Source organism: Pangasianodon hypophthalmus, chromosome 1 (genome assembly GCF_027358585.1).
Source record: "Pangasianodon hypophthalmus isolate fPanHyp1 chromosome 1, fPanHyp1.pri, whole genome shotgun sequence".
Classification (NCBI taxonomy): Eukaryota; Metazoa; Chordata; class Actinopteri; order Siluriformes; family Pangasiidae; genus Pangasianodon; species Pangasianodon hypophthalmus.
Window position 1 is genome coordinate 31,502,794 of NC_069710.1, and position 23,578 is coordinate 31,526,371.

Consider the following 23,578-nt stretch of genomic DNA (forward strand, 5'->3'; position numbering starts at 1 on the left):
AGATTGTTCCACAATACTGGTATTTTTTTTAAAAAAGTCATTTTTACTTGCACTTAGGGAACTAGGAGATTTATTTTTCAGATTCGTCACAAGGTCCTGGTTTAGGAACTCAGGCAGACCTTAGATAAAAGATGTAAATCATAGTGCTTTCTCCTACAGTGAGCTCAGCAGGGAGAGGGAGGAGTGATGTGTGTGACCTTCCCAGGTTGTTGTTCATGATGCGCACTTTAAGAAGCACCTCGAGTGATTATACAGTCAAAAAGTGTGCTGGGTGACGGCTGATGTAAGGAATACCCTACAGTGAAAGGCTGGATGCACTTGTGAAAGGCACTTGTGGATGAAGTGAAAGGCTGGATGGTCTCACGTGAGAGAGCTGAGTTTCGATTCGAGCAGCTTTTCCGTGAAGATGCCGATGGGTAACTCTAAGCCTGAAGTCTTGTTGAGCCCCACGGAAAGAAATTATGATGTCAATAACCTTGAACACTTTGCTGTAAAGGCAGCCTTGGAGGCATCGGGTTTGAGGTTTCGAAACATCTTATTGGATGTTAGATCCATAAGATCAATAAGATCTTAATCAATAAGATCCTGGAGAATATATGTGAGCTGCAAAATATCTGAATGTTCAACAGACATGATGGTTTTTTAATACATAAAATATTTTTCTAAAATGAACACGTATTAGATTAGGTGATTAATTTCTGTAATGGCAATAATCAGTCTTCTTAAAGTATATCACCTCCATTAGAATAGGCAGTTTTAAGGTAGTGTTTCTGAATTAGCCATGTGTGTATGAATTTTTATTACATATTTATCTTTATCTTATTTGCACATGCACTCTGTGTGACCTGCAGCCTGACAGAGAGCCCACTTTAAGATTTCTCCCAGCTCTGTGAAGCTGTGCTGTCTCTGATCTCTTACTGCCAAACTCAGCCTGAATCACACTGAATCCACTTCCTCCTGTGCCATAATTACCACCGCGGGGCGTCGACTTTATTCATACGCCTCTACTTTCTCTCCCCTCTCCCGTTTCTTCCTCTTCTCCACATCTCAGTGATTGGACCCAGAGCTCCAGGAGACAGCTTTCTGACAGCTCCCTTACTGAGAATGTGTGCTTCGGCAACTCGAGCAGGTCAGCAGGGGATTATTTAAATTTTTCCTGCTTTTGTGTAATTGAAGCTCGCTATCAGTGGAGGTTAACTTACAGAGAGGAGTAGCGCGGACCTAATTCTATACATCACAGAGAAAAAGTGTGAAAATGAGAAACTGTCTTTTTCCACCTTTTTTCATCTTCTTATCCCAGGTGCATGTTCATAAAAGAGCTATCGATTTTAATCTTCACAGACAACGAAATGAAGTCTTATGAAGTCACTGTCACTCATAATTTAATATTTATTAAAGCCAGTCCTACATTTCACAGCATGATAAATCTTTCACAGGAGAGATCAATGAGTAGATACAGTGCAGTGTGTATCTGTAAAGACTGAAAGTTGATCTAGTCTTTACAATGACTAGTTTTTTCACCACCATGTCCTGCAATCAGTCTCTACTTTTACACACCGCTGTGTTATTCAGCTTGATTACACCCTCCTCTAATGTCTCCTCTGTGATTCTGTGATTTATGTTATTCCTCTAGAGCGACTCATTACTAAATGCAGCGTGTTGTAAGATGTCACCGTCGGCTTGTAGCTGGGATCTGATTAGCACTAATAACGTTCCTGAACACAGTGTTCCCCTAAAGAGCACAAACACGGCTGAGAGATTTACACAAGCTGACCCGGATCTCTGCGTAATGGATTTTGAGGAGCGTCAGGTGAATTCCTCTCTCAGAGTCACTGGGAGCTGCAGAGGCAGATATGCAAATCCCTGTATGTGTGGCTCAAGGTGAAAAATGACTTCACATTTTTATTCATGAATCTGCATCTGTTATTCATTAATGCAGTGAATTAATGGCAGCCTTGTTTTCTGCGTCTCCTCTTTCTCCTTGAGGACAAACTGCTTTAAATAGGTTTATGTCCACTAAAATATGAATTCCCATAAATGAAAAGTTGCAGGCTGATGGGGGCATGCCATAGAAACACATTTCAATTCAGTAAATTGTTTTGTAATGATGACAAATTGCTGCAATCATCATCTCTAAGCTTTTCAGACATTGGAAGCCATTTTATTGAAAAATACCCAACTTCAGAGTAATAGTAGTTCTGATAACACAACGATTATTTGTTATTCTGACCTGAAAAAATTCACTTTGAACGTTTACCATGTTGCCTTTACAGTGTCTTGCATAAGTATTCCCCCCCCAATGAATACTTACACATTTTGAAGTGTTAAAACCTGGAAATGAAATTGTCTTAATTGGGATTATATGTCATGAATCTACACAAAATATCCCATAATATTGAAATTGTGACACTGAATTACAGTATTAACAAATGGAAAGAATATAGCACAACTATATGTGACTCTGCCTATTAACAAAAAAGTCACTGAGTGGGTAAAAAGGGGATTAGTCGGAGAAGCAACCAAGAGGCTAAGCTGTTCACAGGACAACCTCAGCCAGGACAATCCACAAAGCTGGGTTTCATAGAAGAGAGTCAAGAATAAATGCATTATTGAAAAAAAAAAGAAATCCAATTTGTAGACTCAGCACGCATGTGGAAAAAGGTCTGATGGTCTGATGAGACCAAAATGGAATGTTTTCACCTTGACACAAAGTGCTACATTCGGTGTAATCCCAGAAAAGCGGGATACCATGCCCACTGTGAAGCATGGTGGTGGCAGCATCATGTGGTATAGATGCTTTTTTTTTATTAGCAGGGACTGGGGAAACTGATCAGGCTTGAATGCAGGATGGATGGCAACAAATACAGGACAGTTGTAGAAGAAAACCTGTTCCAGTTGATTTCAGTTTCAGTCCAGTTGTAGCGCTACAAAATGTGAACAATTTAGGTCTGAACAATATCACATGCAGCTCATTAGCATACAAATGATTTTTAATCATCTGGTCCATTCAGCAATACCTCAGTATAATGTGTGATCTAACCCCAACAGTGTTTTAATACAGCACTCACCCCTGGTGATGATTTATTAAATCCCCAAACATGTCATGTGATAAACAGATTCAGCTCAATCTCATGTAACTTCCCTCCCATGATTAATCAACACAACCTATTTTTTTGGAGCTTTGATCAGTTTGTAACACACAAATAACCAAAATTAGGGAACTGAATAAATATTCCAATTTGTTTAAAGCTATATAGATTATATCTGAAATATTACAAACGTCAAAAATGATGATGTGCTGATGTTTTCCCAATTAGAGATGGATATCAAAGAAAAAGATCCAGTATGAGGAAGCCATTGCAAATTGCATTGAATTGCAAATATTTAAAGGACATGATCCCAGAAAGAGAATATCTGATTGCACTGATCAAACTGGGAGATTGCTTTTTTAATTGTGTTCAATATAAATGTTTAGAAGGCAGCGAGCAGGGAACAGAGGGATGATTAAACATTATGAGATCTGTAATAAGCTCTCAAATTGCACATAATCCTATTCATAATGACAAAATCGGACATTTTGTGCAGACAAAAAAAATCCATTAAAGCAAATTTGCGCACTGGGAACTAGAGATAGGAGATATCAGTATTATAACTGAAGTGTACAGTATGTGATGTTTCTTCATTTTGGAATTCATTCCTGACTGAGAATAACAGCTCAAGCAGACTCGATGTCACGACACCTGTAAGAAAAATGGGAAATAATCATAATGATATTCATTTTTTTTAGCTTCTTAGTTGAATAACTGAGTTCCTGCTGTGTGTGTGTGTGTGTGTGTGTGTGTGTGTGTGGTTAAATGACTGAAGCCTGATATTACCTCCTGGTATGTGATCACCAACACCTGCAAATGGTGCAAAAAAAACAGGCTAAACTGTAATGCAAATGAAATAAAGATTAACTTCGATGAAGGGGAGGTTTTTTGTCTTCACCGTAGCTTTGGACGAAGAAAGCTAAAAGAATTTGAGCTGCTTGTGTGACTTGACTGTGTGCATCACATCGTGTATGAATGAACATCCCAAGCATACACATGCTGAAATTTTTAGTGATGTTGCAATGCTGAAATGTTGGCAGTGAAAAATTTTCAATTCACCATGTCATAAATCTCTGAATATTAGCTTCATAAAAAGACTCTTTTTCACTGGCACTTTATTCTCCATGTTGTTTTTTTCTCATTGCAACCTAAGCTGCAACCTGATTGGTCATCACAGGTTTGGCATCACTCAGCACTTTTCTGAAATGATGAAATTTAGTAGCATTAGACAAGGAATATCCATAATCGCAAACAAGAATACAGGCATGGGTTAGAAGCAGGAAACACCGAACACGGGAACTAGTAAACAAAGTATGAGGAAATACATGGCTTAGACTTTGACAACAAGAGTGTATGATAAAACTTTGCCACAAGACAATGAAACATCATGGTTTAAATAGGAAAACTCATAAACTAATAGAAACTAAACTCGGAGCGCATCGATGATGGAACAGGGGCGGAGTCAGGACTAGAATCAAAATAAACACATGGAAGAGTAAACGTGGAGAGAGAGAGGGAAAATTCGTGACACTATGTTTCACTCGCCTTGCAACCACTTCCCACAGGATTACATGTAAAATGTGTGCTGGCGATTAAGAAAAACATAATTCATCTACAAAACAGTGATTCAGTTTCCTCCGTTAGGGGACATATCAGAGGTCAGAGTTCATTAGGATCCACAAAGCATAACTGCTAACTAGAGATGGTACGATACCACTTTTTCTATTCCGATGCCGATAACCATCTGATATTGTTTACTTTAAAAGCTACGAAGCTTTTAATTAATTATTCTCTTTTTAATTAATCTCTTTCACACAAAAATATCTTTTTAATTAATCTCTTTCACACAAAAACACACTCACATTGTAACTACAGGGTACCAAAAGTCTCCATATATAGGGGGATACTAACACTTTTTTAGCAAAATGTCTTCCAAAATTTTTGATACTTAGTTTATATTATATGTATTTTTTTCAGATAGGCTTTGAGAATGCCTTTGACAAAAGAAGAAGGTGTTGAAATCATTCCCATGGCTGGATCAGGAAGCTGTCACAAGGTTGCGATGGACTTTAACAGGAAACATGGCCAGCACATCACACACAACACTGTTGCCAAACTTATTAACAAATTCATAAAGACTGGAAGTGTTGTGGACCAACCGAGAAGTGGGCATCCATGAACATCCACTGACGAAGGCACAACTGAGGTGATGTTGATGTACATAGTCCCCTATGAATGGAGACTTTTGGGACACCCTGTATAATAAATATAATAAAGTATAAATAAATAATATAATAATATCAGAATCAGAATCAGAATGAGCTTTATTGCCAGGTATGTTTACACATACGAGGAATTTGTTTTAGTGACAGAAGCTCCACAGTGCAGCAGAATGACAGTGACAAGACAAGACACAGAAAATAAAAAGAATAATATACAAATATACAAATAGACAATGTACAAATAGCAAAAACACAATATACAAAATAGACAATTTGTATGTACAGATTATGTGCAAATTTGTATGTACAGGTATGTTATGTGCAAATTTGGAAAGTAAATAACTATGTGTATTAAGTAAATAAATGTATGATAGTGTTGTGTGCCATGTTTTTGTCAAGTGTTCATGAGATGGATTGCCTGAGGAAAGAAACTGTTCCTGTGCCTGGCCGTTCTGGTGCTCAGTGCTCTGTAGCGTCGACCAGACGGCAACAGTTCAAAGATGGAGTGTGCTGGATGTGAGGGGTCCAGAGTGATTTTGCCAGCCCTTTTGCTCACTCTGGACAAGTACAGTTCTTGGAGAGTGGGAAGGGGTGTACCAGTGATTCGCTCAGCAGTCCGGACTATCCTCTGTAGTCTTCTGAGATCGGATTTGGAAGCTGAGCTGAACCAGACAGTTATTGAGGTGCAGAGGACAGATTCAGTGATGGCAGAGTAGAACTGTTTCAGCAGCTCCTGTGGCAGGTTGAACTTCCTCAGCTGGCGAAGGAAATACAACCTCTGCTGGGCCTTTTTAACAATGGACTCAATGTGAATGCCCCACTTCAGGTCCTGAGAGATAGTGTTGCCCAGGAACCTGAATGACTCCACTATTGTTACAGTGCTGTCCATGATGGTGAGTGGGGGGTGTGCAGGGGGGTTCCTCTTGAAGTCAACTATCATCTCCACTGTTTTGAGCGTGTTGAGCTCCAGGTTGTTAAGACTGCACCAGACAGCCAGCTCTTTTACCTCCTGTCTGTAGGCAGACTCATCACTGTTCTGAATAAAACCAATTCTTAAAAAAAACCAGTCAAGTGTCTTTATATGTAAACATTCTTTTCCACATCCAATTCCAATCCTTTGTTACAGGATCCAATATCCTATATGTTTTCTCCAATATCCGATCCACCATCTTTTTTGCTAGTATCGGTCTGATCGGATCGGTGCCTTCTCTATTGCTGTCCTGTGATTCATTCTCCTGTCCGTGTATCATCACTGTTTAAAGGAGGTGTGTTTTTGAAGGTCTATAGCCTAACTGAGTTTGATTTCTACACTGAAGTCACCTGATCAAAATAATCAGAACTCCAGGATTAAACATTAGACATGGACACTCAAGACACTAAATTAATTATAGCCTCAAACTCATGGGCATAGGTTTATGCTGAAAGTTGGTGGGGACAAATGAAAGGAAGGTTTCTCTGAGCCTATATGGATAAAAAAAAAGAAAAAACACCACTGACACTGAGAACAGCATGTGTTTTATAGTGTAATTTAAATATGAACAGGCTGTATAGGTGTATATAGATATGGATATGGATGGATTTAGGGTCGGGATGTGGATGTGGTGGACATGTGGTGAAGTTGCGAGGTTGCAAATCGAGCCACTGAGCTCATCCTGCTGTTAATTCAACACCAGAGTACTGAAAATAAAACCCTCCGCCTTTCATCCTCCACTGACATTAAAGACAGCTTTGACCCTGAACATTCATTCATGTGCCCCTTTCTGCTCCTGAGAGCCTCAGATCATTGTGACCTCATGATACCTGTACATGTGCTGTTATATAGAATGGCATCATCTGATAAATCTCTGCAGGACAAAATTTCAATAGAGAAATCTTTATTAACTGATGTATTAGATGAGACATGGTATGATTAAGGACATAAAATACTTAAAAAAAAAAAAAAGGAAGCAGGAGTGGTGCTGGCTTTCTGTCTTTAAGTGTGTGTGTGTGTGTGTGTGTGTGTGTATGAGTAATGCCTATACGATGAGACCCCTTGCTATAAGTCTCAGCCCTAATGGCTTCCCAATAGTACCAGCGAGTCACTGATGGGAGGTAAAATTTGCTTTAGTGCTCCCATTCAACATCCTGAGCAGCTGTCACTGATGAAATATATGCAGCAGTCACAGCTTACTGAAAAATAAAAGAAGCTGTTTGTTTTTACGATGCTTTGATGCATTTGACCTTCAAGCCAAACTCAGATCTTAATGTACGGTTGCTGTAGAAATCTCCCCAGAGAGAAGAAACGCTTCTGTTTGATCTTTTTTTCTAAAATCTATGCCTTCGTGTGTGACATTTTCCTGCCTTTTCCTGCCAAACACAGGTTTAGTTGAATCCAGTTGAATAGAGAGGAAATTGTAAGTGTACAACAGTGTGAGACTGAATATTTTGTGTGTGTTTGAGTGTGTGTGTGTTTGTTATCATTTAAATTCACAGTCATGTCCCCTTTATTGTGTTTTCAGAGTTATTTCATTCTCAGATGTACCACAGGGCTTTACTTTATTGAGACTGCAGAAGGTGAAAACGGATAGAAATAAACCAATTTCACTTTCTTTTCTTCACTTTCCTTTCCATACTGTAATCTTTGTGTCCCAAAAAAGTAGTTTTTGTAGACTAAACGAAACAAAAAATTCCCTCCATTCATGTTCCTCCAAGTTTGAGTAACACTGCTTTTCTTCGCACTCACATGCGTATATTAATATGACAAACACCAATCAGGCGTAAATTACCACAGCTCATTTACATTCAACCACACCCACAAAAGTCAATAAAAGACAAAGATCACAGAGAGCTGAAAATGACAAAATGGTGACTAAATGCTGTCATGCACGAAATCTTCCAGTAATGCAGCTCAGCCACTGCAGCGTATCAGCTACTACAGACACATACTAACTCTTCCTCCTTTTATAGGGTGCCATTACTTTTGTCCTAATTGAACAGCTAGTCTTATTTGTTAATTTAACAATTAATTTATCAATTTGTTTTGGATCCCTATCTTTAAAGTCATTAATACGAAACACAAAATATTCATTAAATTGGCATGGAATTGAAATAAATAAGAGATATAAACTCGACAGTGTGATCCGTATATAAAATCACAGTAACTCATGAACAATTATACGATTTGAAACCGACTGATCGAGTCTCTTCATTCAGGAGTGAAATGTAAAAAAGATACACAGGTTTTTTCTGAATTAAATGGATTTTCATGAACAGCACATTTCTTGTGTAAATGCTCCTGTGAATGATTTACGAGTAAATTTGTTCGGATCCATTTATGATAAATGAGGCCCATTGTAAATTAGACCACCTCTTCAACAAACATCACTTCATCTTAGTCGTCCTTCCTACAGGCTCTCTGAGGCACTACAGTGAAAATTTAAATGTAATCTGATCACTTCCCCAGCTTCACTATTCATCCTCTGTATCATATTTAAAATGGTGGAACGCATGAATATGATATAACTGTCTCAGAAAAAGCTGTAAGCAATACACTTTGGAAAGAATTACTGTGAACTTATATAAGTGGCTTATTAAAATTCATAACCTCAGGGTTGTAATGATGAAAAATTAGGACAAACTACCCATGTCCTCATAAATAATAATTCACCTCTTAGAGCTTTTATTTAACAAGCCGCGCTCAGCGTTTTTGAGATCCCCTGACCTGAAGGCAAAGGCAAAGGCAAACAGGAACAACATGACAGTTACAGTCCTATCATTTAAAAGACATATGCAGGTTTTTTTTGACAAAAATAAATCATGAAAGAAAAATCATTTATAGTGATGTTCTGCTCTGTGCAAGCTATTTTGTCATTCCACAGTGGTGCTGAATTCTGCTTTTGATTGGTGGTGATTAATTTTCTACAGTAGCAACTCTGACAGTAATGCAGCCGCAAATCACGGGTTTATATCAACGCCCTTGTTCTATTTACTACATTATGGTCTCTATAGTAACAGCTCCACATAAATTGATTTAAAAATGTGTGTAATTTTTGATATTATATGCATTTATGGAAGGAGTCTCCAGTTTCATCACTTTGACTGTATCAGGGATTCCACAATGTTATACCATATATAGCTATAAAAGGATAAAAAGTAAGAGTTGTTGTTCAATACATTTTTTTTTAAAAAACATGTTAATGTTGGCAAATTGCTGTGATATAAGATGAATAAAACATAAACAATAATCAACCTCAGGGTGGTAACAGCATCAGCATCAGACCATCATGTCACTGATTATTTTCCTATAAAAGCACACCCTGATTTATTTACTCCTTACTTGAGTTATCCTTAGTGGAACAGGACACTTTTTTCCCCTAGTCTATAAGAAGCCATCATACAGTGTATAGTATTTAACATTTCATCTAAATAACAGCGTCATTCCTGTGAGGTACCACCAGTTATCACCAAACAATCTGAACGTTCGCTGTCAGAGGAAAGTATCTGAATGTTCAGTCATCCTATTAACAATGTACACAAATTTGGTACAAAAATGTTTGTCTGGGAAGCATCAATGAAGCTAAAGTATCTTATAATGGGTTCTATCAGTCCTTTCTCCAAAAGCTTTATCAATAATTGTTCATCTTCTCCATTCGTGAACATGTCTAGTTCCTCAATTCATTTAGTTTTATAGCAAATCAAATGCTACATTAATGTCTGTGCTGTTCCATTTACTCTTCTGAATGAAGTTATGAGAACTCAGTAACTGAACACTGGTCGAAGAACTCATTCTGACTGAGTTACTTTATTTTATTGAGTCACAATAAGTCACATTAAAATTTCTCAAAATTAGCCAAGATCAGTTAAGTAGGTGGAGCTGAATAAGATTTGAATGATTTTTTTTAACTCTTTGAACCTGCCACACCTTTTTCCCACCCATTAAAACAAAGCGGTGGTTCAGCTAGGGTTAGCATGCTAACTAGAGTTAGCATTAGCAAGGAGTGCCATGGCGTCACTCTCAAGCACACCATATAACACTATAAACATGCAAAATCCAACTCATTATGATTGACGTATGAGAATGGTCACAAATGCAGTTGCTGTAACCTTTTCTTCGCAATAAGCTCTTATCAGTGCTAATCTATGGTATTAGCATGTTAGCAGGGGGCGGAGTGAAGGGGTGTGAGGGACTGTCTATAAAATGACTGACAGGATAGCCGTGTAAACATAATCATTTATCATTTAGGTGCAAACGTGTATATGCTTGGTGCTTTGTGATGGATAGTCACTTAGGACCACCATGAGGCCCCATGATAATTTAAATAGATGCGCAAAAACACACATTTAGCAAAAAGGTTTATGCCAGGGGTCTTCTAGTGGTGTGAAAAGAGTAGAAACTGCTAGTTATACTGCTATACTAAATTAGGTAGAGCGAATTCAGATATATTGGAACACTTTTGGATTTTCCAACTTGTCTAAGCTTTCTTGCTGTTAATAAAACAAAATCCCCATGACATGGTACATTTCTGAAATCTTCAAGGTGATGACTATCTACATGTGTTTATATCATATTCTGAAGAATCATGGTGTACCCTTTTGACAAGACTGGCTGAAAGAAGTTATTAATTTTTAATGATGTTGTTTGGTAACTTGGGACATGTTTCCTAATGCAGTAACAACAACAACAGGATTTAGAAATTCTTCAATATTTTCCAAATTAGTAACCGATCAATATTAGTCACTCCGTTTACAGTAAATTTAGTACAAGCAGTTAAATCACGTAATATTTTTATGTAAACTTTACATAGTATGTTGTTTTAAATCTGACCAATCACATATCCCCCTTTTTTCAGTGCAGGGCCCCCAAATTTTATTTTATCACTTCTTTCTCATGAGACTCATTCGGTGGACCTTACCCCTTTTTACAGATCAGTGCTGGAAGGATGGAAGACTTTCTCCATTTTGAGGAGTCCTGACACATCGACTGGGGTGTGGCTGTTGGACAAGCCTTTGTTTTATAAGCCTTTTTAACATTCAAGCCAATCTGCGCTGGCAGAAGTGACATAGAGAACTTATTAGCTTGTAGTTGTATCATATTAATCATGAATGGGAGAGTAAAAGAGCTTCACCAGTGTTTAGCTAAAAGGACATCTGATGTCTTCTGCTGAAAGTGTGATTAGTGAAGTGTCAGTTAAGACTCACTCTGAAACACAAACACACACACTTTAGTGGATCAGATTGTGAAATGAAACACATTTATCAAACACTTCAGGTCTGAGATATGTGCAGTAATATACTCTAGAGCCAGGGTTCTCGAACTTTTTGCAGCCAGGGATCCCCTTAACAGTAAAATCCCCCTCAACACAGGTTTACTTTATGAACATAATCCAAAAACTCAAAAAATAATTTACATTATTTACATATAGTACATACAGTAATATTGGGCTATTTATTGGAGAGTTTTGTTTTACATTTCTGAAGTTTTTTTCTTATTATTTTTTAAAATTTTCTTTTTCTTTACATTTCTTCCACCCATTTTTAGTAAAATTGCCATTAGATTCCAGCTGACATTATTTGTAAGCATAATAACTTTGATAATGATGGGTTGTTAGTTTCACCACTGTAATTTACAAAATGAAATAAAGCAAAGCAAACCAAAACAAAACAGTTGCTATAGAGATTAAAACTAGAAAGCAAGAGTAGAAAATTTAAAGTCTAAGAAATCAGGGTTTGTGGTTTAGAGGTTTAATATAATCACATGCAAAATCTCACGTGCGTTACGGATCCTTGTCATGTTTATGTTTTGCCATGTGCCTTTATTTGTTTTAGTTCTAGTCCTGTCTCTGCCCTATCTTGTCATTGTTATCCTATTGTGATCACCAGTTTCGTGTTAGCCCTGAATTAGTTTGTTTATTTATACCCTGCAGTTTATGGCTTTTGTTGCGAAGTCTTGCCAATTGTATTGTATCGTACACTTCTGAACTTTGTTTCCCATGTTCCAGTTTTCATTTCTGTGTTTGGACTCTTGCATATTTTAATGCGTATGATTATGAATATTCATATGATGTCCCTGCCTATCTGTGCTCTGACCTCCGCTTGGACCTCTGACAACAATCGCTCTTCATATATCACACACTGAGTTTATGGACAGGAAGTTATATTTGTAACAAAATATTATCATTAATAATATTGATATTATAAAGTCTTTATGTGATCGTTTGTGTGTGTATATGTGTGTGTTATAAACTGCAGTCTGTCTATAGTAGAATATGTACAGCTTTGTAAGAAGGGACCTAACAGTGAGTCTGTTTCAGGATTCGATCGATTTTGCTTTCTAAATGTGCTGCAGAAAAGTGTCATTGATTTTTCTCCCAAAGTGCATGACCGAAAACACCAATTTGTGCTGCTATAAATGTGTCTGAGAGAATTGACTTGTGAATTCAGATGAAAGTGTTTATTTCTGAATGTTCCCTCCATGAGCTGTTGAGGAAACACTGTGGTGTGTCTGTGGCATATCGGAGCTCAATCTAACATCTACATGTGCTAAAGAGAGACCAAAATTAAAAATATACTCACAAGCACATATGAGGGAGAGGTGTGCAAATAATCAGATGCGCATATGCAAAAATGTCCTGGAGAAATCCAAACAACGGCATGAATATGTAAAACTGGAACATATTGTGAAGTGGGAGTGGATGTTGAATATAAATACAAACTGAACAGGTTTCTTACAGAAAAGTAATGAAGATGAAATGGTTTCTTTCACTGTGGTGTAAGATAGCAGGAAGACTTGAGCACCAGATTGTTTCTGTATCTTATAGTCTAGCAAACTGTTGTGGCCAAGACAGGGTGTGGTGTGTGTGTGTGTGTGTCTTATGTGCTTTAATGGAGATATGACGCATCACGGGAACATCGTGTGAACCTAATCATCTAACCTGTAAGGAAAGTAATTTGCTATAGTTTTTCTTCTCATATAAAAACCTGAAATTCTCTTAAATTTTTTAGCATACAGTAAAAGTCTACTAAAATCAGTCAAGTGAAAAAAGACCACACACACACACACAATCAGCTGCTGAATAAAGATGAGACTGAATCCTCAAATTATGTAAATGTGATCTGAATTGATAAATACTGTTGTGCACTCATCCCAGGACTCTGGGATGTACAAATAAAACTGAATTGTCTTCAGATTGAGGCACCAGGTTGCTTACATTCTTTCATTTTAGTTTCAGTCGTGAGAGAAATATTTCTGTGCCATCAATTTTTGAAAGTTAAGTTCTTGCTGTGTCTTTAATAAAGGAAATGGCCAACACACAAATACGATCTCTGAGCTTCCTTCATCAGTGTTTGTGAAAACCAGTATGTTGAATCACAATGTGTTTGTTTCTGTTCTAGTCCTGCCTGTGCTCCTGTTATTGGTGTGTTATCCTATTGTGTTCACCTGCTCTGTGTCTCACCCTTGATTAGTTTGTCGGTTTATACCCTGTCATGTCATTGTACCTTTGCGAAGTCATATCATGCATTTATTATCTCATTATAAGTCCAAACATTGTCTCCTTAATACCTATTTTTGAGCTTGACATTAACTTGATATTATGATTTTTGTGATACATGGATTGTTCCTGCGTGCCATTGTTTTGACGAAGAGTTTCAGGTTCATTCTTACTCACTTGTATCCTGCCTTCACGTTACACATGGCCTCGTGCTCGTCTCATTCTTCACCTTCACACCTTCAGATGAAATGGATCTTGATCTTCCGTGCATCTTCACACACCAGTACAGAGATTAAATGCCTGTTTCAGTGGTTTTGTTGCTGATGTAGATGTGTAATGAGGGTTTTTTTTTTTTTTGAGAACACAAACACATCTCCACTCAGTGTGTGTGAGAGTCTGAAGCTCTCATCCTGTGGTGATTAGCTGTACAGAAGTTTTACTTTTTCACACTGGATGCATTTCTGAAGCACTTTTAAACACAGCAGTTACACTTTCCAAACAACTCCAAAGTGAATGAAATATGAACAAATCAATTCACAGGATTAAAAAAAAAGGGGGGAGAGTTCCCAGTGCAATATAGAGCGTATCCTATATGTGAAATGAAACAGAATTCTTTCCTATAGTTTCATATTTCATCTCTGTAGAGGATAATTCCTATAGAGAGTCTTGGCTCTGCTGTAGAAGCATTTTTTCTTCTCTGTTTGTTGATGTCGTGTTTCTGTCAGTAACACGCATTTCACAAGCATTTCAATACACACCAGCTGTGTCAGAACTGCATTTGAGGTGTGTAAAGTAAATCCTTGCAACAGGCTGCCCTTAGTATACACCATTAAACCTCACATTATATGCCATTATCGTGTGTGTAGGTGAAATATAAAATCCAAAGAAGTCATTTAAAAACATCTTTTTTTTAATAAACCATTTAAGATAACAATCTAGTACGATGTCAGAGATAATCTCAGTCAGAGTGCGGTAGTAAGGTTGTGGGCTAATGATGTGGTGCTCACTTCATCCCTAGTGTCACAGCAGTATTGATGATAAACACACTTCTTCCCTCAGCTGTGGAGTCACTGACCTTCCGGTTTACCTCGATTCCCACAGGAACATTAAATCCTCCTCTACTTCACCATGAGGGATTTAGACAAGCTTACCTGTGACTCACTGCAGAGTTCAGTACAGTCCATCCTCTGCTAATAAAGCACTATTAAACAAACTCCATCATAGGAACTGTTGTAGGAGGTGAAAATATCTCCTACCTGCTCTGCTGCTGAAGAATGTTTTTGAACGAAAGAGCATCAGCCAATCTTAGAATAAATGCACAATTGCACTTGTAATTCGACATCATTTTATCATTCATCTTAATTTCATCTAAAGATAAGATGCCTTGCACTCCTTTTAGTCAGTGCAATCCGAACATTATGGCTCAATAGGCAGGAATTTTTAAATAATGGTGATCCAGAAAGCATCAAGAAGCAACAGGCTGGTGTTCTAGCTGTTTAAAATGATATTTCAATACCAGGCTTTATCCAAAGTAGTTCAGGAGTGACTCAGAATCCAATCCAAGTGTATACAGTGGCTTGCATAAGTATTCACCCCCTTGAACTTTTCCACGTGTTGTAGTGTTGCAACCTGGAAGTGAAATGGACTTAACAGGGATGTCAGTATATGTCATGAATCTACACAAAATCTACATATAATAGCATATAGTATTGACATAGGGGGAAAACTCAATATAATTTGTTAAATTAATTATAAATAAAAAACATAAAAGTTGTGATTGCATAAGTATTTACCCCCTGAAAGTGTGAAAATTGATCCCCCCCATTTAATATTACATGCTATTTTGTGTAGATGTGGATTTGAGCCTTTCGCATTCTCGTTAAAAGAGTGAAAGATTCTCAGGAGCTAATTATTTAGACAAAACTCTCTGTTTATTAGTCAGTCTACACCCCTATCCTCACCTACAGTCACAAGCTGTGGGTAGTGATGAAAAGAATAAGGTCGTGAGTACAGGTGATGGAAACGAGGTCCCTCTGTGATTGGGTGAGGAGCTCGACAAAATACTTTTACAAAAAGCGCTGACACTGGAGACTCCTTCCATAAAAGTTACATCAATGTTTCTTAACAAAAAGTTTCACAAAATCAACAATATGTTTTTCTTTGTTATAACATCTATTTAAAAAAAACAGTTTATTGTTTATAATATAATATTATGTTATTTGCTGTACAAGTCCCTATGAATCAGTTGTTACTATAGAAATTATAACATATTAGAAGAAGGTCATTAATATAAACCTGTGATTTACATTACAGCAGTTCTACTGTAAAAGCTGCTGTTATAGAAAATTAATCAATACCTTCTGATTTGAGAAATTCAACCATAATAACTAATAATTTAGTGCCACTTTTCAGTGCCCCTTATTGGCTTAAAGGTTTTTATGTCAAAAGTTTGTCTCAAATCAAGAGAACAGACTGAAGCACGGTACTTTCTACTGGAAAAGTTACACTGCCAAGTACGTACACACATTATGATCCTGGATAGTTTCTCAAACAGAAAGATCAGACATTATGTTCCAGCTGAAGCACAAAAGAGCAAAAACTTTATAGCTGTAAAATCTCAAGGACACAGTGGGATCCACAGACAACCATAACCTGGAAGTTCCTCACAGAAGATGCTGAAAAAAAAATGCCTCTGGGTTTGGAGTTTTGCAGCTTATTTATGACTTTTTGGGCAACACACAGAAAAAGAACAGAGCCGACAGGAAATAAAACATCGGTTTAATGAGCAGCAGTCATAAAAGCAGGCGTAAAACCCCAGAAAATAAAATTATATTTGTTCTGGCAAAATAAACCAAAGTCAGCTTTAGTCTCTATGTAGACTGTAATTATCTTCAGCTTGAAATAAAATCTTAAAATATTTTGCTTATTTTAGAGTAATGGATTTTTTTTCCTGAGGTCTGAAAGCCAGTGTTACGGCAAATTAAATAACAAAATGTAATTAGTGATCACAGATTATTCACACCAGCACGAATAAAGCTACACACTCATTTCATCCTCATGCCTGTGAGAAATAAATCATTCTCTCCCCTTTTTTTTGAAAGCTTTCCAAACAAACAACTCCAAAGTGAATGAAATATGAACAAATCAATTCACAGGATTAAAAAAAGGGGGGAGAGTTCCCAGTGCAATATAGAGCGTATCCTATATGTGAAATGAAACAGAATTTTTTCCTATAGTTTCATATTTCGTCTCTGTAGAGGATAATTCCTATACAGAATCTTGGCTCTGCCGTAGAAGCATATTTCCTTCTCTGTTTGTTGATATCATGTTTCCATCAGTAACACATCAAAGACAACACCTTGCTGCTATTGGATTCGTGGCTTCTCAGATCTACAGAGCGCTTCTGCAGGCTCTTAAGTGTGAGATTTGATTCCGTCTGCTAAATTCAGACTCCGTGAAAGCCAAATGTAATAAGATTTACAGGTCTTCACTGAGGAGGTTGCATATTCCTGATCTCATTCCTGAAGAGGAACTGAGGAGAACTATTCACAGCATTTTTAAAGAGAAATGGAAGTACTGCAAAACCTACCTGAAAAATGATGCAATTCAGTACATGAGAGAATGACAAAGTTCTCTTTAACCTTGAGTTGGGAGATGAGATGAAACACAAAAATTAGTAAATGCCTATGAAACTGCACAGCAGAAGTGTAACACAATGACACAAAATATATGCGTATCTGTGTTTACTGCTCCAAATATCTGTATCTGTACTCGGATTTAAACCTGAAGTGGGTGCTTTAATCTATCTATCTATCCTTTATGGCCAAAAGTATGTGGACACCTGACCATCACACCCATATGTGGTTCTTCCCCAAACTGTTGCCACAAAGTTTGAAGCACACAATTGTATAGAATGTCTTTGTATGCTGTAGCTTTACAGTTTCCCTTCACTGGAGCTAAGAGGCTCAAACCTGTTCCAGCATGACAATGCCCCTGTGCACAAAGCGAGCTCCATGAAGACATGGTGTGTGAAGGTTGGAGAGGAAGAACTCGAGTGTCCTGCACAGAGCCCTGACCTCAACCCCACTGAACACCTTTGGGATGAACTGGAACACCGACTGAACCCCAGATCTCCTCACCAACATCAGAGCCTGACCTCACTAATGCTCTTGTAGCTGAATGAACACAAATCCCCACAGCCACACTCCAACATCTAGTGGAAAGCCTTCCCAGAAGAGTGGAGCTTATTATAAGAGCACGTTAAGTTCTTTAACAAGCTAGATTTATCTTCTGAACAGTTTATTAATGAGACAAGTTCAATCGAGAGTGTTATGGCAGAGAAAACACTAAACTGTATAATAATGTAGAACTGGTTCCATTCAAGATGAAAGATACACTGCCCGGGCAAAAAAAAAGTCACTATTTGGATTTAAATCAGCAAATACTCAAGAGCTGTTGATTGGATAATTACTATAGTGATTAATGTGTTTCAGCTGATAACAATTCTTTTAACCCTAACTGATGCAGTTAGTAGCTTTTCATTTCTTTAACAACCTTGTTGGAAGACGTATTCCATGCTCATGGAAAAGATGTTGCTGTGTTTCAGAAGGGTCAAATTAAAAAACAACTAAGGAGATTGCTGAAATAACTGGAATTGGGTTAAGAACTGTCTGATGCATTATTAACACCTGGAAGGATAGTGGTGAACCACCAACTTCATGGAAAAAATCTGATTGGAAAAAGATCCTGACTGACCATGATCAGAGATCACTTCAATGCTTGGTGAAGTCAAATCGTAAAAAATAGACAGTAGAACTCTCGGCTGAGTTTAATAGTAAAATTAAGAGCATTTCCACACTCACAGTGTGATGAGAACTCACAGGATTGGTACTAAACAGTGGGTGGCCATAAAAAAACCACTTGTTAGTGAGACTAATTAGGAAAAAAGGCTTCAATTTGCCAGGGAGCATAAAGATTGGACTCTGGAGCAATGGAAAAAGGTCATGTGGTTTGATAGGTCCAGATTTACCCTATTCCTTAGTGATGGGTGTTTCAGGGTAAGAAGAGAAGCACATGAAGCAATGCATCTATCATGCATAGTGGCCACTGTACAAGCCTCTGGAGGCAGTGTTATGATCTGGGGTTGCTTCAGTTGGACAGGTCTAATGAAGTGAAGTCAGCTGACTACCTAAATGTACTGAATGACCAGGTTATCACATCAATGGATTTTTTCTTCCCTGATGGCATGGGCATAAAATCAGGGCTCAGATTTGGAAAGAATGGTTCAGGAAGCATGAGGAATCATTTCACACATGAATTGGCCACCACAGAGTCCTGACCTTAACCCCATTTGGGATGTGCTGGAAAAGCCTTTATGGAGTGGTTCGACTCTCCCATCGTCAGTACAAGATCTTGGCAAAAACATTCATGCAACTCTGAATGGAAATAAATGTTGTGACGTTGTATGAAGTTTTTGAAAGAGTGGCATAGTGAATGTACACCATAATCAAAGCTAAAGGTGGTTCAATGATATATTAATGTGTGCACCTTTTTTTTTTGGCTGGGCAGTGTAGAAAGTAATGAAGTGTTTTATCAAGATTTTAATAACCTCCAATATAATTCTTTGAATCTATGAATCTCTATAATCAAAAAACCCAGAAAAAGGGAAAAAACCAGTAAACACAGAGTACAGACACTACAACATGACACAAATGCACAATAAGACTTTGTGCTAAGAAACAGGAGGATATAAATAGACAAACTAATTACAGGCTTAACACTGAACACCTGAACAATCAGGAAACACAATCACAGGACAGGAGCAACAAAACATGCACTGAGAAGGGGAATTTGTGACGATATCAGTAAGCCATATTGTGTGTATTGTGTAATTTGAATGCTGTTATTTGTGTCTGTGTTAGATTCGAGGCCGCATTCTGCTGCATGGTTGCAGTCCTCACTAAGTATGAGGCTAAAATCTAATGTCTATCAAAGGATCGATGCTGAAACTATTAATGTTGAGCAATGAATTATATCTTCGATGATATAATAAGAATGATATGGGACAAACTATTACACACACACACACCTGAAGGCAGATCAGTAGCTGTATTCATGATTTCTAGGTTTTAACTCTTTCAAAGCTGTAACGCATTCATGTCAGGTTTCCTCCGAATAGCAAACACTATAAACAGAAAAGCTGTAACCCTTTCATTCATTCAAACAAACAAACAAACTTATGGCTTAACAAAAGTAAAAAATAATCCACTTTAAGACATTTGTTAAGAGAAAATAAGATGCTTGATTGCGAAAATGAAACACTTTTCTTATTTAATGTTATATTCCGTTTAGCCATGCTAACACGTTTACTGTATCAGCTGGTCCTGGTCTTTCCTAATCAGTTTGGCTCAAATCCACTTCGAAATAGTACATGATGATTGACATCAGACTGTGAGATGAGTTTAAGAACTTCAACTTTTATGGCTTATGAGAAAGTTTGATCTACACTACACTTATCTACACTAATATCACAAGACATGGAGCTGTCTGTAATATTTGAACCACTAAAGATATTTTATTTGTTTGATCTTGTCCGGAAAGTCAATTCCTGTCTCTCATTCTCTCAGTGCTTGAACTAAAATGTAAATGAATTATTCAAGATTAGTTTTGTAATGCAAATTCAATCTGATCCCATTAGATGCAGACCTGTCAATCATGATTGTTTTTAACACAGCCAGGGTTTTTTGTTATCAGGGTCAGTCAGTATATCAGTCAGTATACCAGTCAGTGGATATCAAACTGCTGATCTGACGCAGGGCTTCAGCTTTCACGTTCTCTCAGTATTGATTTGAGAGACACACAGGACTGAAATGTCAGAATCACACTGTGTCCTTTAGTTCAAAAGCAGTGATCTGTGCTCCTCTGGCATGTTTCTGATCGTTATAGTTCACCATTCATCAGATGTCACTCACCTCTCCCACTCGACTGCGTAGCTCCAAGGGTTTTCTTGCTCTGACGCACGTGATTGGAATCAGACGTTAACGGAAAGAAGAAGATAAAAGACAGGCTGTGTTGTCATATAAACAGTGCAGTACAGTAAAATTGTTAGGAAGCTGGGGGTCAGAGTGCAGAGGTCAGCGATGATACTGATCCCTGAGAGCAGACAGAGATACAAGCCTCAGTCAAGGCAGAAAAAAAATTATACTTAAGTGAAAGTGTTGACAGTGTGTCAAAATCAGTTAAAAGTGGACATGTCCAGCCAAAATGTACTCAGGTTGCTACTTTTAAATGTACTCAATATTTAAAAGTAAAAAGTAAAACTGATAACATTAATTTAATGGCATGTTTTCATGCAAAAAGTAGCTTTATTGCACTCTCTCCCCCATTCAGCTACACAGTTATTATTGCACCTAGTGGTCAAAGATGGGAACTGCAACGAGCGCTAATCAGTGCCCACTGGGGCAGAAGTCACGCTGCCCCATGCTCGGGGGAGGAGAAGAGGAAAAGATGGTCAATGACAGGGTTTCCAGGGTCACAGTTTTTATGCCAAATTGGGGTGCTTTAAAAATACCCCATAGCCACAAAGATCTTGTTTTATGGCAAATAATCTGAATGAAATCTAAGACATTTCTGTGGAAAAAGGCACAGAGTAAGTGCAGACAGTGTGTCTATGATGTACAGAACCATTTCTATTGTAAGATACAGTGGGATCCATTAGTCTGAGACCATGAGTGAAAATATTTCTATTCTGCATTCTTTTCTAACTTAATACAACATTATCATTACAGATTACACCAATCAGCCATAACATATCTCACCGCTGACATCACCTGTCAGTGGTTTTAATGTTATGCCTGATCGGTGTATATAATTAGCAATAAATTGAGTGAAAATTAGAATGTTGGATTTTTTTATTATTACAATTGATATTAATTTTTATTATTACAACTGACGAATTTTAGAGTTTTTAGTATTTGGTACGTCCCTCATTTGCCGTAATGACAGCGTGCACTGGAGCTGCTTTGGACTCCAAAAGTTTGTGCAGAAACTGACGATCCTGATGGAGTGTTATTTTGAACATGAGCTTCGAGAGAAGGGATAAGACGCAAGGAAAATCTGACTTTTTATACAAAAGAGTTAACATATCACAAATAGTAACCTAGAAATAGGGCAGAATATTGAATATTCAAGATATTGAACAATTTCCCTGTCTAAAATTGTAAAACTTTCTGTTTATTTCAAGTTTTAAATGAAACAAAATTCCCAGATTTTCAGTGTGGTCTCAGACTTTTTGGACCCCACTGTATATTCTAATTTATGGATTACAGAGTGGATAATGTTCTTACATCAGAAATGCGTGCACACCACACTGACCTTGCTTCCTATAATGTTGAAGAAAAGAAGAAAATTATGTCTCCCTTATCCAATTCCTGATTTTTAGGGCTAATTTCAAGACTTTTGTAAGGTTTGTGAGTCGTAATTGCGCTGAAAGTTTTGAAATCTGTCAACCCTGGTTAATGCTATTAAATAATTTTGCTTGAGGCTATGACATTATTAATGTCATCCTACAGTCAAAAGCCGCTAACTGTGAGAGGTTAAATCGGTTCTTTTCTGAGGCTGTATGATGTGAATATTTACGCTCTCTGTATTCATTAACATAATAAACGCAGCACTTCTTCATGGTTTACGCATTTGGAAAAACAATGAGAAGATTAAAAAAAACGTTTTCTGCTTATCAAGACATTGTTGTATAATGTTCGCGCTGGTGCACGGCGGGGAAACTGATTAAACACAGAAAACACACAAAATCTGCTTCCTCTGCTGTGAAAATGAAAATAGATTCCTTTGAATAAATGTCAGTGTGAATTCTTCTGACTTTGTAATCATGAGACCATGCTGAATGAGGAGATAAAACTAAACCTGAAGATGAACTACACTGTGTTCGAGATCAGAATGGAGATGATGTTAAGAGGTTGTTGCTTTGCATTACGTTCATTTGTTTTTCATTTTGAAATGAAAATGGGGAAACAAGGAAATAGCTTTTCATTTTATTTGTTTTTCATGGCACGCATTTAAATAGGAAATTAATTCATTTCATCACACAATTATTATTATTTTTTTTTATTAATTTTAGTTGTTTCTACTTGTTTCACCACACAAAGTCTATCCATTTCTCTACACTTCAAAATGAACAAGGTTGGTTATTCTACTCACACTTGTCTCTGGTTAAGATGTGTACTCTGGAACCGTATTCTGTCTTCATAAACGATTTCACAAAAAAAAATGACATCAACTTATACAAAAAAAATGTGGGGAGATTCGTAAATCCCAGCAGCTGAGAAATCCTGAAGATATTTTCAGCCGTCATGTCAATCTCTAAATCAGTAAATTTGTCTAGTGCTCAAAATATACATAACTGTTTTTGTATTCTGATTTATATTTAGGTCGGGTTAAAACCAATCAGTCCCATTAACATAATAATAATTAACTTGGTATTGGTTCCATTGGTTCCATGTGCAGGGTTGCCATATTCAGCCTGTAATATCCACGTATTGCAGATAAACATGTCTACGATTTCTTATGCTTGTACAAAATTTGGCTAGCTTTATACATTTTTGTGCAGTTTTTTGAGTTGTAGTTGAGATGGGGATATTGCTGAAACCTGGCAACCCCCCCATGAGTCAAGTCAGGTAGTTTTTATTGTCATTCCTCTATATAGCTAGTATACATCAGAACGAAATGCCGTTTCTCCAGGGCCATGGTGTGACACATAACAGTAGGCTGGACTACCTACAGTGGA